The sequence below is a fragment of the Chiroxiphia lanceolata genome, chromosome 3 (genome assembly GCF_009829145.1).
Source record: "Chiroxiphia lanceolata isolate bChiLan1 chromosome 3, bChiLan1.pri, whole genome shotgun sequence".
Lineage (NCBI taxonomy): Eukaryota > Metazoa > Chordata > Aves > Passeriformes > Pipridae > Chiroxiphia > Chiroxiphia lanceolata.
In genome coordinates, this window is record NC_045639.1 from 34,255,247 (window position 1) to 34,261,472 (window position 6,226).

Consider the following 6,226-nt stretch of genomic DNA (forward strand, 5'->3'; position numbering starts at 1 on the left):
AGATTTGTAGCTGAGATTTCTGATTTGGTTGATGGCAGAATGAAGATGTCTGTGTCTGCAGTTACAGCACAATGGTAAGACTGAGCAGACATACAGCAAAAACTAAGATTAAGCCTTTACTTCTGGCTAAATGAGCCTCTGAAGTTTGTGCTATCAGCATAACACCATGACTGGTCACAGTCAGCTGAGTATCACAGAGCTGAACACCGTCAGTTTAAACTGCAATATGTACTAGCTGGAACACATTGAAACACTTCAAAATTTGTCTTTGCCTCCTCTCTCTAATCTTGCGATCTCTTTTGTTGTGCTTTCTACAGAGTAGCCATCAGAGCACTGGAATTACTGTGAAGTGCATCATTATGATTTGACCATCCGTCCTTTGCAGAACTGGCAGGCACACCTTGTCTGTTTCAGCAGTTTTCATGTATCTCTGAATTTAGGGTCTGGTGGCTATAATTGTAAAAGAGCTTGAAGTCACAAAGTGGTCTTGAATGCCTCTGAGACTGCAAAGACAAGTTGATTTTCAATCACAGTTCAGTAGTGGCAGGAAAAAAGAAGAAATCTGTAGGTATGCAGGTGATGTAAGTACCTGAGGGTGTTCAGTCAGCATAATTCATCTTGCTGGTTAGCATTCTTCCTGAATATTCATCATGTTTGCATTTAACAACTTCACACATAATTTACTTTGTGTAAACTTTAGAATATTTTTATTTTCTAAGATGGTCAGGCTTTTGGTTGCACCTCTCTTATCTGTCTGCCCTTGGGAGCTTGCATTCATTTTAGTGGAATCTAGAACAGACACGTTTCTGTGTAGCTGGGACCAGCCTAGTGTAACATTTTTTGTAGTGTATTCCAAGTATTTGAGGCATTAGACATTTCCCATATATTTTTTCCCCTGTGAACTTTAAGGAAGAAAAGTGGATCATAGCACTTCTCCACTATAAGTCCAGGTGCTTTCTGCTTGTCTGAGCAGAGAATCATTGAAGATGTCACATTTACTGTGTAAAACTTGATGAAGCATATATGTAATTGGTGTTTCGGAAGACCTTGACACCTAATGAAATGATCTGATGCTTTTAAAATCTTGGTAAAAGAGCTGCCATCACATTTCCAGAAATGACCATGGAATAAGGTGCTGGAGGAAGTGGGGATGAGGGGTAGTGGATGAGTTCATAGAACAGGAGGAAGAGTGACATCTCATGGCACCAAGTCTGGGTCACAGTGGAAAAAGTCAAAACTTTCACACTTCCTCTGCATGATCACTGCCTTCCACTTGCTCCACTGCTGAGTCAGTTGAAGAGGTTATAAGTAGCTGGGTTAGGCAGCACAAAGTTTTACATACTGGTGAAGCTTAAGCTGTACAGAGGGTGTGTAGGGGTTGTGACCCTGTGTAGGAAGAGTTGCAATTTCGGAAGAATTTGTAACACTTAGGAAGCCTGTGAAGTGCCTTCTCAATAGGATTAGATGGGGGTTTTCCCCTTCTTCAGTCAAGAGGGGGTTTCAGAGAGAGCTGTGTTATCCCTCTCTTTGCTATGCCAGAGAGAGATAACCCTAGCAGACATGTACAGAGGCCTTGGGAAGGCGTGGGAGAAACAGAGAGGATACTAAACGACCCAGAGAGGGCGGGAACTTGCCTTTTCCTCCTAGGGCCTGGTGCTTCAATATCACTGTGAAGTATTTGTAAGTTTCTCATGTTCTGACCTTTTAAACAAACTTTTGAACTCTTTCCACTGCCTTGGCATTTCTGGGGATACCTGCGTATCTTACTTTACACCCTGTCTCTCAAAAGCTGTTCAATTTCTCTATCTTGGCCACATTTCTAATTCCTAGCCACAGGTGGTTAGCTTTGAGGCACTAACTGAAACATTGATGTTGATTTCTGAGACGCTTTTTCTCTCTGTAAGTCCTTAAAAAGATGTAAAGGAAAGCCAGTGGAAGTATGGAAGCAAAAGTAAGCTCTTCGGCTAGATCTAAGCAGTTTTTAATTTAAACAATCAGCAAGGAAATGTAAAGTTCTTAAAACTACTCAAATTTTACAGTAATTTCTCTTTTGGTATTTATATTATAGTATCATCCAGAGTCTTATCTAGAATTACAGCTCTGTTATGTTACAAAGTTTGAAAGCAAGTACCCGTGAGTGTATCCTGATTTGAGCATATTCTGATCCTGCAGGGGTAAGGTAACTAAGCATATCCAAAACCAAAGTGGCCAGCAAGAGTAAGGTATTTAAGCAGTCATCATTTACTGAGCAGTGATTGATATTCTCAGTGGAATATTGGTACTATTAAGACACAGTTTGACTGAAGATCCAGGTTATAGGAACTGGTAGAATCTATTCTAAATTAATACAGACAATAATTCTGATAAACTTGAAATTTTTGTAGATCTTGAAATATGTAAATGTCAGGCCTTAATATTCCCACATTACGCTGATATTTTTTACTTCTTTATTCCTGATTATTACTCATAGGGAAAATGAAATGACATAAGCATACATGGGGCTAAATTTACTGACTTTTCTTTTAAATGTAATTTAAAAGAAAAAAAGTCATTAAGTATAAAAAAATTAAATGTTTCAAGAAACATTAAAAAAGCTGTTCCCAGAAATCTTGTTTACAATTTCAATGTTTAGTGCACCATAAAATTGTAGCACTTGTAAAATGATGCTTCAGTTCCTGAAATAAAGTTCCAGGGAGGCAGACTTGGGTAAAATAGCTGATTCCAGTAAGCAAATTCTGCCTGTCAGTATGTACCAAAATTGTTATTGTACTGTTAATGTATTTGTAAAAAAGCTCATATGCCAAATCTTCTATTCTTGTAATTAAATAATTGAGTTTTAATTACACAGAGAAAATTTGTGATTCTAAATCTGAATGATATTACAGTTTTCATTTATCTATAATGAAATTTAGATTCCATAAAATCTGCTTGTATAGACTCAAAACTTCACCCACATTTTACACAGCTGATCTACTGGGTGCACTGTTTCTAGTGGCCATCACTATGAAAATCATCATTGTCCTCTAATTAAATGCAAAACCAAAAAGTGTTGTGATGTGATGTAGTGTCTCACAAAGCTTGGGAAACAGACAAATATTCTAGATGTGCAACATGGATCCTTTTCATTGCAGTGGTTTACCAGTACAGCAAGGATCAATGCTCACAACACTGAAATGTTTAGCACCTCCTTGATAGTCCTGTCGTAACGTCTAGAAAGCATAGTTATATAATGGTGGATTTTACTGAGCTGTTATTTATTGCGCTCAAGATGTTGATGCTGTATGACTCACATTCCCAGAACCAGACTTGCAAAAGCTCTTCTGTTGTCCTGGATGCAGTGATTTTCATCTTGAAGTAGGGCCTTCTGTAAGGCATGTGTTCACTGTCTGTCTTTGCCCATCACTTCCCAGGATGCTATTGATGTATGTCACTTGAGCTTAGAAGACTCAATAGCACATTGTCATTTCAAGAATATGAAAAAAATAGTTTTAAAAGAATCAAAAACCCCTCTCTTTGCAAAATTGTGCTTTCCTTTTCTCAAGCAAATGCACAGGCAAAGACAAACCCTTAAGTTCATTCTCTGGATATGCATAGCTAATTTATCTATTTGTAGAAGTATGCACACAACAGATAAAAATTGATATCTCTCTTAAAATGAACAAACTTAAAGGAAATAAAATTGTGTCGCTTCATGTTTTCAGGGTTTAAAAATAAATTGTGCAATAAAACCAAATTAAGTAATTTCATGCTATCCTATGGAGTGTTTTCTCTATCTGTCTTCAAGTGGGAAATCCATGATGCTTTGGGGAGAGGCATAGTTTAGATTTGCTAAAGTGGAAGCAATATTTGAAAGAAATTAAAAACTATGTAATCATTAGGTTATTTTGTAGCATCATGTATTCTGGACTGAAGTAAAATATTACTAAGAAAAAAAAGAATTTTATTATTATTCTGAAACACCGACCATATAAGTCCACCCTGGAATATTAGTAGGCCTAAGGTGTGTTTTTTATTGGTCTATTGGAGATGGACACAGGATCAGCAGTATGCTCTCAGAAAACTCAAGTTCCACTGCAACATTCAGGGCTGGCTTATGATTGTGATAAATCCCAACATTTCAAGTCTTGTCCTGTCAGTGGTGCTAGACATATAGGAGTAAGGATGATAGTTAACTCTTTCTGGGCAATTTTTCTGCTTAAGTAGCATAGGCGTATTTGTAGCCTGTATTTATGGCTTTTATAACCTCATTCAACAAAGCACTCAAGTACTTGAATATTTTTAGAAACTTCTGGAATATTATAACCAAATCCATCAAAACAGTGTGATTAAAGATACAAAAGCATGTGCTTAAATGGCTAGCTGACTACATGATGAGAAGGAGGATAAATCAACTTCTTTTGTAGAAATTGGTGGTTAGGAAACATTCATGAGGCAAATAATATAAAAAAATTCACATTCAGCCCAGTTCAGCCTTAGTACCAAATTCAGGAAATATAGGGGGTGATTAGGATAGCTACATAGAGTTAAGTTCTTAGTTCTAGGTTCTATTTTTTTCCGAAATTTCATTCTGTCATAGCTCCAAAGATATCCATCTTGCATCAGGAGCCTCTTCTCCTTATTCCTCTATGTCATCTGGAGAAAGAAAAAAAGCAACCAAAAAAACTATCCAAACCCAAAGAGACAAAAAACTCATCACAGACCAAAAAGGAACAAATAACTGAGACATTAAAACTACTGGGCCCATTGCTAATGTTCTGATAAAATATCTGTAAATAGAAAGAATTTTCAAATGTTCAAAGCTGCTTTCCGTGTTTTATGGCATAATAAATGCCTTATATGGTCGCATTAATGCCATTAGATTTTTATCTCCAGGAGAAGAAGGAAAAGAAAGGATGTAAACTCTGAGCAGGGACCATATCAGAGTAAGTGTACAAGAAGAGGAAATGCTGAGTGAACAGCAGGAGATTTATTCACAAAGCAATGACTTCAGGTTTTTATCTGCAGTTATCATGGTTTGAAACTATTTTCTTTTCTCCATCATTTATTCATAACTTTCAAACTTACATAACTTCTCCACTTTCAGAGTCAGTAAGAACCTCTGTGGTTCACTGCAAACTGTGATACTTTCTGTTCTTTGCTGTTCCATGCTTCAAGACTTTCCCCATGCACCCTCATAGGGCACCCAGACTTTACTGATGCCTCTTCCTAAGTAACCTCTTTTGCGAACCAATCTTGTCTTAAACTCTAAGCTTTTCAAGGGCTCAAAATACAACTTAACCAAGACCTGATATGCCATAAAGTTTGGTTTAGAAAGAAATAGATGCAACTGCAAAGAAGTTTTTAATTCTTTTTTTCTGCCTCTTGTGTGCTTGTGTGTGTGTGTGTAAGCTGCCAGGATTCTGTTTCCCAGTTTTTCTTTGTAATCAGTCAGAGTTAGAAAATTTATTAATTTTAAATCTAAATCAAATCTAGGAAGCTGACAAGAGTATAACAACCATTTGTGGAGCTAACCTTTTTCTAACAGTACATAATGTGGAAAAGAGACAGGGATAACTGAGATTAAGGTAATGTCAATCTTTGTTGCTCCAGCACCTCTTGTTAATTGAATGTTACAGAAAGCGAAGCTATGTATGGCAAACCAACACACAGAACTATGGCTGCTACAACAAGTCAAGTTCTTTACTCATGGTTGATTCATATGCGTGCCTCAGTTTTTGGATAGCTACCGTGAGACCTTTTTCTCCAGAAATTTTTTACACCCTTTTAGAAAATAAGTATGGTGTCTGAAATGAATACCAAAAAACTCTAGTAAAATCCCATTTTTTCATTCCTAATGATTGAAGATTTTATTTGTTACAAGTAATGGTAATAAAAACTAGGACAACAATAAATCTGCAATTCTCAAAATTCCAGGAAACTGTTTTTTTAGGGACTGATTTGTAATTTAATTTTCCTTTTGCATTGGATAATTTTTAGACCTCAGATTATGTGATCATGATAAATGATCCTGGCTCCAGATAACCAGATAGTACAGTGCTTACCAAGTTCCCATCTCCTCTTCCAGTCAGCTCCCTGGTCTGCTTAAAATACTTTGCAATATGCAATGAAACTACATAATCCTGATTTTGTTCTTCCAAAGTACTGTGGAGAGACATTTGCTTAGCTTGTGAACAGATAGACACATTTTTACCTTTTTTCAGGACCAGTTTCCATCTTTAAAACTCTT